The sequence below is a fragment of the Eupeodes corollae genome, chromosome 1 (assembly GCF_945859685.1).
Source record: "Eupeodes corollae chromosome 1, idEupCoro1.1, whole genome shotgun sequence".
In the NCBI taxonomy this organism is placed as follows: Eukaryota; Metazoa; Arthropoda; class Insecta; order Diptera; family Syrphidae; genus Eupeodes; species Eupeodes corollae.
This window is the reverse complement of record NC_079147.1, coordinates 30,746,881-30,756,843: the sequence shown is the minus strand read 5'-3', so window position 1 is coordinate 30,756,843 and position 9,963 is coordinate 30,746,881. Positions and strand designations below refer to the sequence as shown.

Here is a 9,963-nt window from a genome sequence, read left to right as displayed (position 1 = left end):
GAGCATCTTTCTCTTTGAAACCATGTCTGAAATCCCGCGTGATCTGTCAAATACTAATGCATGAAAATCCTAACCTCAAAAAAATCACCCTTTATAAGTCAGGCTCCTCACTACTTAGCACTTAATGTGATGGAATTTGATAATTTTCTTTTGCAACTCAAATTACAGCGTTTGCAACAATATGCCCCAAAATATAAACAACTCTACTAAGTTGGCAACAGTGTTTACATTATTATCGGTGCGTACAACTTCAAACCTTTGAAGACCAGCTACAAAAAAAAATCTTTCTTTATCTCAACAATGGTCAATGGTGGTCGTGTGGAGTTGGTTGGAGGCCAACTTGAGAAGAAAAAGCTCATCTTCTATAGATTCAAATCAAAAAGCTTTTCCGTTCAGCTCCCAAGCTGGAACTATAATCAAGTCTCAGACCACGCTTTTGTTGGCTTCAGCTATCGCGGATTATTGTCTTTTCGAATAGTAGACGGTAACATCGGTTTGGGTGAATTTTAGTCGGTGCAAGTAATTCAATCCGTCAGGTACTTAAATAAAACCGTTTCTAGTCGTTAAAGGTGCAAGTCTTATATGTTCTAGGATTAAGAAGTGCATCTTGAACAAAAAAAAAAATAATCTAGAAACAGTTTGAAATATACGTTTTGGAATATAATCTTCTACTTTCGCGTTTAACGGTTTATTAACTTTTTATTTTATTTTTAAAAGAATCTCAACTTCGGATTCGAGATAACAATTTTGGATTTGCATCTAACGTAACCCTTCAGGAAGGATTAAACAATTTGTTTTCCACTTACAATAAAAGGTAAGAATTCCATAAATGATTAAATAATAAGAAAAAAAATTATAAAATGGTGTCAAAATTAATTGAAAAATACAAAAAATCAAGTAATTACTTATCATTAAATTAATGAACTTTTAAATTGTTACAATCATCAACTCAACAACACTGATGTGGTAAACCAAAATTTGTTAATAAATTAACTTATCACCATAACAATACAAACAAAATATAAAAGAGTTAAAGACTTTAACCAAGTGCAAGAAAATTGAAAGTGAATTTGCGGAAATGTGTGATGTCTTAAAGGTTCCCTTCGCAAACAACAAAAATAAGCCCAAAAGACCAACTTTTTTCATTTTCGTTTGATTGTTTGACCGGAAAAAAGAAATAAATACTCAAATTTGAACGGACAAACGAACCTTCGAAAAGAAGGGCTTCATAAAATAATCAAAAAATTTGTGAAACAAGATTATGATGGTTGAGTTTGAGTTTGAGAGATGTTAACCATGAAAACAAGGTGCTATGCAATACCTAGCGCAGATATTTTCTAATTTTTAAGGTCAACTTTTATTAGGTATTCCAATATTTTGTGTGTTTTGTTGTTGTTTTCGATGGTTAGTTTTTATTTTTATACAAATTCGATTTAAATAGGAAGTTATATTTATTATTTTTGTTGAATCTTCAATGATTATGTTGATATAAATATCGAGAGCGGTGTAGTGGGGTGGTATGTGATTGTGATGCGTAGCCAAAGTATATGAAATGCAATAAAATATAGGTTATAATATATTTTATTGGATTTTTATAACCATCTGAGTTTTTTGTATAGTTTTTTTTTCATAACAATTGTGAAAGAGTTTTAATTTATGATAACTGCGTTAGCCTTTTAGTTGTTATATTATACGAAGTAGATCAGAGTTGGGCCAAGAGGTAAATGCAGTGAAAAGAAAAGGTTCAAAAAATGCATGACAAGAAGAAGATTTTGGTTTGGTTAATTTAAAATATGTAAAACGAGAAACCTTAAAGTAAAAAAAAAAAACAATTCAAAAACATATTTTTGACAATGATTCCGTAAAATTGGTGTTTTATGAAAGACATTCAGTAAATATAATTCATGGTTATAGTTATGTTGAGATTTTGTAGTGTACTTTAGAAGACCTACAAATGTTATCCCAAGACTGACTTAAAATCAATTTGCGGCATTTGTGTTGGAAATAAAGAACATTGGAAGTACAAATAAACTTTCTTGTACAGCTGCCAGATAAATATAAATAAAAGGAGTTTTTAAAAATGCATGATGGATTGTACTCTTTGGCAATTCTTCAATCGTGGAAATAAAATGGCATGTATTTGGAAGAATTGTCAACTCTCTTTATAGATAACGAAATTTAATCAATATTCATTTATACTACATTTATACTTAATTTATTTTGTAAAAAGAAAACGAATTCAGTCGAATCCACACGGCTACGGTTGCAGCACCATGACAAATTTTCTGCTGTATGTCCTCGAAACCTTGAAGAATTAAATCATTTAGTTCCTCGATTGTAGAGCTACGCGAACGCTCACCTTTCGAAAAACGTCTAAATATGTTAGGGTGTGTTAGGTTAAAGTGACTGTCCGCGATGGAATAGGACACAATTTATTGGTCCATTGTGATACCACATGAATTTCGAGGCTTTCTTTTGAACTCAATAAAAACAGTTTGAGTCCCTTACAAAACACGAAAGACTGCTTATGATAATATGATTGAGATCGTTTAGGATTTTTCTAGGTATAGGTCTTGTGTTTTTGAACTAGAGCAGGGCATGTATAGAATAGATAATGAACTGTTTCTTCATCAATACAGCTTCTGCAAAAGCCATTTGAAAATACTTTTAGCGGCGTGGAGTACTTTTAGACTGTGTTAAAGGTGTTTAATCACAAGATTTCAATGAGCACTTGTGATAAATTGCTCTAGAAACTTTGTCCACATTGAAATCTTTTAAATCGGTATCAAGTCTACGGTGTAATGTCGTTTGTGGAATGACCAATTTCAAATACCTTAATTTTGAAGTCAACTCTAAGGACTACAGTAAGCAATATTCTGGATTCTTCACATATTTAACTTGTCTCAATAACACACATTTAAAAAAAAACCGTACTGTTGCGGGACCGAGAAGGAGGTTAGTACGACAGGCTAAATGTGCTCAAGTTTTTAAAACTGTGACTGTAACTAATTCCTCATTTTGACACTGACTTGTAACAATTTAGAAAAGTTGTAGAAGATCGTCATATTTTATTTTCTAAAATAACATAATTTTTACTTGTCAAATGTCAAAGGATAACAGTCTAAAAATAGTCCAAAAGTTCTTCAGTTTTTTTAAACGGTTACTGCAAATGGTTCATCATTATGGGAGTGACTTTTGACAATTTCAATAAGTTGCAGATGATCGTAATATTCCATTTTTAAAAATAACAAAGCTTCTGCTTGTCAAATATCAAAGTATAACAGCTTAAAAACTGACAGCTGCCTTAATAGTCGGATACTCAAAACATTTTGTATTATCTTTTTCAAAACGGAAACAATAAGCTGATAAATTTTATGCTGGGGAACAAAATGTTTGTTTGCGAAAAGTCTTTCTAGAAACTTGACTGTTTCCATTAGGAGCAAAGTACTTAATCAAAATCTAAGACCGATTTCTGTTAGTATTTTTTTATAGTTTTAAGATCCAATAGTGATTTTGTTTGTTTGAGCAAATGATAGTGTAGTTTCATTTCTACATTTAATATTGGAAGACAGGCTATTCAAAAATGGACGTCGGTTTTTTATCTTCGGAAATCTTCACATATGTGAGGCAACACAAAATAAGAATTTATAAATTATTTAATTTGTTTTTTTTTTTTTGTTCTAAGAACGAAAGTTGACAAAAAATAATTGTGAGATCACTAAGGCATTATTTTATTTTTTACTGACTTAAGTAATTCAATTGAATTGTTTGGTTTGGAGTAAATTTTATATACAGTCCAAAAATTAAATTTAGTTTCCACTCAATAATCACTAATCTCTACCGGAACTCGTGTTTTACAAAAAAATTAGTTTGCATTATGTGCTTATGCATAACTCATCACTATAAAGTATATAGCACAATACTTAAGGCGGAACTTTTTTCATTTTCGACCCTCAAACGTGCCTGGGATAGATAATGCAATCTAAGTACCCTTTTGTATCTTCTATCAATTTGCGGCTTTTTTGTCTACAATATATACTACAGTACAGTATATACTCGTTTTTACACATTTGTATATTATATATATATAAACATTGATGGATAACCTGTATACAATATATTACTACCAAATTTGTATTTGATAATAAAATTATTATTATTTCAGGTGGTTTCGATCGATTGCTAGTTTTGGTTGATAATCTTGTTTTTATTTATTTTGAATTTATGCAGCTTTTTAAGTAATTTGCATAATTTATTAAGAGATGATTGATGAAATAAATAGTTAAGTTTTTGGACTTACTCAAAAAAATAATATCTTGTGAGGTATAAAGATAATCAAAAAAAACGTATTTTGGAAGATTGAGGAAGAGATTTAAACAGTCGATAAGATACATTTCTTCCACAGAATATTTCATTTTTGGAAGGTTCTTTGGTAAAACTTTGGAAAATCCTATACAGACTTTCAACTATTTCAAGAATGTAATGTAATTGATGGTGGGATAGTTTAAAAATATCTTAATTTAAACAATGTAATTTTAACTTAGTTTTCTAGTAGCATTACTTCTATTTCAACATGATTTGATTTGATTCAAGGAAGATTTTTTTCTTCTTATTTTTATATTTTATGAGTATGACATTGAAATACATTTATACAAATGCTTTTGAACGTCATTAATATCAGTCGGATTTGTATGGTTATTTTTTTGTATATAACAATAATGTGTCAAATACATAAGAAATAAAATCAAGCACAAATAAATCAGATAACATCTTACTTTTAGAAAAGAATAATATGAGGAAATAGTTAAAAATAAAACATTGTCAATCTTGACATTCAACATTAGCTTAGGAATAAAAAAAATGGTATTGTAATTGTATTTTTGTATTACCTAGATTTGTTTGTATTTTTACAATAATAGGCTCTCACTCTACATCAACTAAGTGCTCTCCTTATATTCTGCGAAATCTTTCTATTCGATTGACTATATTTCCAATGATGCTGAGCCATAATCTTTGTTCAATACCCGTGTTTTGTTGGAAAATCTATTCAAAGTATAGTAGGATTTTACACGAATAACAAAATAATATCCATAGTATGAATAACACCGATAAAAGTAGCAGTAGCAGTAGATGGCTGTGTTCATTGAGTAGTTGTGCATTTGTAATTGTGTATGTGTTTTCCATTTGGGAAAAAAATCAATCTGTTACTGTTAATATTATTTAGTTTTGTTAATGAAAATGGACTAACTGGGCTTATTTCGCAAAATAAAACAATACAAAAGTAATAAAGTTTTGCACCAAAGGTTTATCTTAGTTTAGATTAAACAAATCTTTTTGATGTTTCCACAGCAAAAAACATTTAAAAATTATTTAGTATGACAGCATTTTCTAAAATGCAAATGGGGATGTTTCTAATGAAGTGCAAGTGAGATAGTTTGATTTGTGTTAAACAATTAAGAACTGATTAGTTCAGCGCCATATAAGAATATGCTACCAACTCTTCCACACAAGTTTTTCTTTTCAAGTTTTGACTCGACTCCGATCTCCTACGGGAATCGAGTCAAATAAAGCTTATTTCAACTCGATTCAGGTATATAAAGAATTGAGGCGATCTTCAAGCTCGCTTCAACACCACAAGTTAATTTAGTACTTTGCGAACAAACCCCTTTCTTGAACCAATTGTTAAATTAATTTTTTGTGTGGAATCTAAATTTCCAGATGTTTTCTTACCATTTCATCTTGAAAATTGTCCATTTTATTAGTTTTAGTTAGTTTTTTTTGCTAAGTAAATTTAACATTTGATTTTCACAAAACGTTCTTCTATTTGTGTGTGTTTTTTTAAAATTATTATACTGACAGATATTCTTTGAGTTGTACCAATGTTTAAATACAAAAATCTGGCTACTGCGGATCGTTTTGTTGGCAATTTCTCATTGTACTATGTGTAAAGGCACTTAATGTTTAAAATATGCTGAATAGTTTCACCTTTTAGTTTTAAAATTATTCTTGACCTATTGACGTAGACTTCTTCTTTTAAATATCTGAAAAGAAAGAGATCCAACAGGCCACACAACATAATGATAGTAGCTAATTGACATCTCCACGGACGTGAAATAACACAGCATTTGAATTTTTCGATCAAATACGACTGCATTAAAAACTTTCATCATCATTGATCGGTATTGATCATTAATCAGTATATTATATGTATGCGGGATGAAAAAAAGCGGAGGTATCTCTACTCTTACTCTGAATATCAAAGATACTTTGGCTGTACTCAGATCTTCCAAAAAAAAGCTCAAAGTGCCTAAGTTGTATTTCACTTTGGAGCAGAAAGCGAGCATTCGCTTTTTCATTATTCTCGTTCCTAATACTTTTAAATGTAGGTTTTTAAACGGTATGTCCAAATATCTTTTCCAGTTATCAATGCTTATAAATATTGAGATTGATCGGCAAAGTGCATTTGTATTCAAATATCTCCGTTCATGGAATCAGGACCTAGGATCAACACACACTGTAACTTTACTTTATCCGCAAGGCCAAACATGAGGTTAAAATATAGTTTAAGTGTAGTTCACGTAATTTTAAGTACAATGGGAAGGGGCCTGCCGCTTTTATAATAGCGTGTAGTTTGGTGTGGATTCAAGAAGAATCTCAAAAGTCCTTCCATGGTATCACTTTGCTTCTACCCCCAAAGTTAATCAGCTATATACATTTTGCCACACGAAGTTCCGATCGCGTTTTTGAATGCCAATAATTTCTTTTCCAAATATTCTTCAAATTCATTTTGTTTGTCACAATGAATCCCAAGTACTGGTATTTCTTAACTGGTTTCTTAACACTTTATAATTTTCAGAAAGTAGTTAGCTTATAGCAAGCGTCAAACTACGATCAGATGTTCCAAATAAAGTAAACATTTTTTTTCACTCGAGTCTTACAATAAATAATTTCTTGTAAAATCAAGTAGATTTCTTAAGTATTGAACAAACACATATAAATATAAACGGAGAAAAGAATTATCTGAAATTAAATTTTTGGGTAAACGGGATCTTTCGAGCTTTTTTCTCCGAAGAATCGTTGATGATTTCGTTTAAATTCAGTTCTCGGAGTAAATCGCTTTCAATACTCCGAAGAAAAAGCTTCGATAGACGGTTTTGTCCCATCCTGGGTCGAAGCCTCTTTTTATAATTTTCATTTTTGAAAATGAGCGTTCTCCAGTGCAATTTGTTACCATCAAAACCAAATACATTCTCAATGCAATTTCGAGGTTTGGGAATGTAGCCCTCAAAATTTGAATTTTAAAATTTGGTAGTAAAATAGTTCCGGCGATTGATCTGTTCACATCACATCTGGACACATTTCCACCAATGCCTCTGTTGCAGCGTGCAAATTTTTAGCATACATCTTCTCGATGTGATTCAGGAATCCGAATCTCGAACGTACAGCTTCATAGGCATGCAATCTTTCAGTAAGAGAAATGGATAGTTGGTCAATCACTGGGATGAAGGCGGATACTTTGTATTTTTCTTGTGTGATAAATTGGTGTCTTGTGCTTTCCCGTAATCGAGCTGATTCAAACTCACATTTCTCGTTCTGGTGCAAGTGCGTGACCGTTCATATTCATCAGTATGGGATAGTTTTTTGGCTGCTTTCTCGTATTTTTCAAAATCATTTCGTTTGGATTCAATGGTTCTAGTGCACGCATTTCCGATTCAAGAATCATTTTCGGGTCTTGCAACATCTTGTTTGTAGCATTGAATAGCTCCAAGATATCGTTCCAAAATGTTACAAATAAAGCGGTTTCGAGACCACTCATCTTCTGTAGAAGGTGCGTTGCTTTATTCCTCACGATGTCTTTTTGCTCTTTATTGGAAGATATGCTGGTTAGAGCTTCTTCAATTTCCGAATAGGCGTTGACTAAGGCTTTTGTAGCTTCAGCTCAACAAGACCAACGAGTGTCGCTGAGCTTTTTCAAGACTAAAAACTGACCGCTTTTCTTTTCCTTTACAATTTCTCAATCAGAATTCGGTGCTGCTCTATCCTGGCTGTGATCGCAATCTTGAAGTTATTCCTTTTTTCGCCCAATATTCGATCATTTAATTTGTTATATTAGCAGGCAAGTACCACCCACTCAACCATTAAGCGATTGGGGTACTCCCTCAAGATGGATAGTGAATTGGAACTGCTTCTTATTAGGGCCATTTGAGATTTTGATATTTCACTGATTGCCTAATTGAAGTGAAAAGATATAGATCAATGATTTATTTTATTTAAGATTAATATGATTAAATAATCATATATGTACAAAGTACTGTAGGCTGTAGGTAAAGGTAAAAGAGCAAAAATACATATCAAAGGAAAAGGTGTTTATTAGTTGGAATTTGAAACAAAAATTTTCCGAAGTCTCTATTGTGGGGACCCCTCCGTTTGTGAAGGCCCCAGGGCTTCCCCCCGGTTGCCCTGCCCTAAATCTGATCCTGAGTGCATGTGTTAGTTGTTAGTAAGAAAATAATACAATTATAGCCTAACACACGCACAAAATACAAATCATAATAATTATTAACATTTGACATGAATTATTACAGTACAAAAAAATAATAAAATAAAGACGTTTACGATAGTGGATTGTTTGCATTGGTTCAGGTCAGTATCTCCATCCCCTATCATCTGAAGACCATTGTTTTAGGTTTGTTAAGCTTTACCGGCAAGCTCCACTGTTTGCAGTAGTTACATGAAACGATTCAAGTGATTATGCTAATAACACCAAATCGTCAGCATACATTAAAATTTTCATTTAAATGTAATTAATTCCACATTTCAAAATATTCTCGATAAACAGCAGATGATTAATAGGCTAAGATTACATCCTTGCTTCAGTAATACAAAAGTCTGGAATTACTCCGATTAGTCCTAGTCAACGAAAGAAAAACGTATAACTTTTCTTGCGTTTTCGAAGATACATATTAAATATATTTGTAGGCCAATTGTCGAGTAACCTTTTCAAAAAGCTATTTGGAATTCGCTGAAGAGAAACTAACTATTAACCCATTGATTCATGTAAACGACATCTCAGAACTTTGACGAACATTTCAAAAGCAAAGTCCAAAAAAGTAATGTCACTATAAATCGAGTTGTCCATTTTATCCCCTTTTTTGAAAGTTGTGAAAATAATTGATTTCCTGAAAATTTCGGCAGCCTCTCCAAACTTTTAAAATGTTGTTGTAAGCTATTCTTAGATTTGGGAGATCCTCAACTGAGGCATACTTAAAAATTCGTTTTTAATTCGGTCACTTTCTGTAGCTTTGTTGTTCACTTTGCTAAGTTCTATCTTAAGCTCCGATAGCTTGATTTCTTTGTCGGACTCTTTTAGTTTTGTTAAAAGCTTAAGTGTTTTTAAGGAACTTTAAAATGTGTTAAATCAAAAAATGGAGGCTAAAATTTTTTCTGTCTTAATATTCCAGATTTTTAATCAATACAGAATAATTTTTTAAGTTTTTTTTTTACATTTAAGTTTCTCTCACAATTCTTAGTAGCAGTTTTAGTACGTTTGGATTTTTTTGTAAAAATAACCTGTTATTGGTATTATAAGAAAAGCTGTTATTTAAAAAAAAGTATTTCAAAAGTACGAATTGTCTTTTGAAAATAAAATATTTGATCGAAGCTTAGAAATAAATTATACAAATTATTGTGAGGTGAGTTGAAAAATGTTGCTCTTTTGAGCTTATAGTGGTATTATTCAAAAAGAACTCATATTTATTCAAATATTTTTAAATATATTATTCTTCATCAGCAATAATAATACCCTTTTTTATGTTAATAATATAAGCCACGAATTATAATTTTTATTCAATGCTTAAATTAATTCATTCATTATAATAGTTTATTTAGCTAGTTCTTGTTTTATTTCAAACACTTGCTTACAACATAATTAAGTTCCTTGACCTTAACCATTTACATATTTTT

The 9,963-nt window shown here is 31.2% G+C and overlaps 1 protein-coding gene across 1 annotated transcript in view; it reads left to right on the top strand.

Moving 5' to 3' along the window:
* Nucleotides 1-404: 404 nt before the first annotated feature.
* Nucleotides 405-9,963, top strand: part of LOC129942005 (elongation of very long chain fatty acids protein 7) — a 36,638-nt gene continuing 27,079 nt past the window's right edge. The window contains exons 1-2 of the mRNA XM_056050796.1: nucleotides 405-536; nucleotides 718-814. The gene's annotated coding sequence lies outside the window, so the exon portion shown is untranslated. The remainder of the gene's footprint in view (nucleotides 537-717; nucleotides 815-9,963) is intronic.